The sequence below is a fragment of the Asparagus officinalis genome, unplaced genomic scaffold (assembly GCF_001876935.1).
Source record: "Asparagus officinalis unplaced genomic scaffold, Aspof.V1 AsparagusV1_Un284, whole genome shotgun sequence".
NCBI lineage: Eukaryota > Viridiplantae > Streptophyta > Magnoliopsida > Asparagales > Asparagaceae > Asparagus > Asparagus officinalis.
This window is the reverse complement of record NW_017972549.1, coordinates 678-1572: the sequence shown is the minus strand read 5'-3', so window position 1 is coordinate 1572 and position 895 is coordinate 678. Positions and strand designations below refer to the sequence as shown.

Genomic DNA, 895 nt, shown 5'->3' with positions numbered 1-895 from the left:
CCAAGTATGAGGGATATGGATCCTCCCACTACAAAAAAAAAAAAAGAAGAAACCGCTACATTAGTATAACCGTCAATTTGTTTAGTAGATGGTCACGGCTCATTCCAAATCTAACACTCATTATACCCCATAATTTACGCTCATTTCCTAAATTACACTCAAAGGGCACCACCGCAAATTAACGGTTTGTGGTTGCGCTGGCAAACGACTCGCCAATCGGGAAAAGATCCGGCCGCAGGCTATTGCGTGAATTGTATGGCTAACTTGCACGGGATGATGGGATCCATTTTTTTCAGGTCCAAGAAAATTAATCGGGTAGCGAGCTATCTACGAAGATGCAATAAAACCCTGTGCAAAGAGTCTCTGAATCAAAAGTTGTCGATCCAAGCCTTTTATTCTAGCTATTTTAACAATCAAAAGGCACTGCAATCACAAGCAACCCATAATGAGTTTACGTCTTAATGATAGAGATGAAGACATTATATACAGTTTTAGGATAAGGAACCACCTTCTCTTCCATTAACAGTTCCCCTTCGATTACAATCAACACCGAGACAACTAGGTACAATTAACTTAATTTTTAATTAATTAAAGTTGCTAACAGCTTTTGCCATGGTCCCATTAAGTTAACTAATAGCTCGTCTTAAACGGCCTGTATATCTTAAGATCACTAACAACCCCCGCAATAGATCCAACCGCAGCAGCCACCGACACGATCAAACAAGCCAAGCTCATCACCTGTAAACAAACCCACCTCGTGCTCCACTTGGGCACCTTCTTCTGTACAATGTACATCTCCACCGGAAAATACACCGTCAACGGCCAGAATCCGATCGCCCCCAAGAACCCGACCACGTCGTTGAAGAACGGCATCAGCATTGATATCACGGTGGTC

At 42.6% G+C, this 895-nt stretch overlaps 1 pseudogene; it reads right to left on the bottom strand.

Moving 5' to 3' along the window:
- Positions 1 to 445: 445 nt before the first annotated feature.
- Positions 446 to 895, bottom strand: part of LOC109827541 — a 1123-nt pseudogene continuing 673 nt past the window's right edge.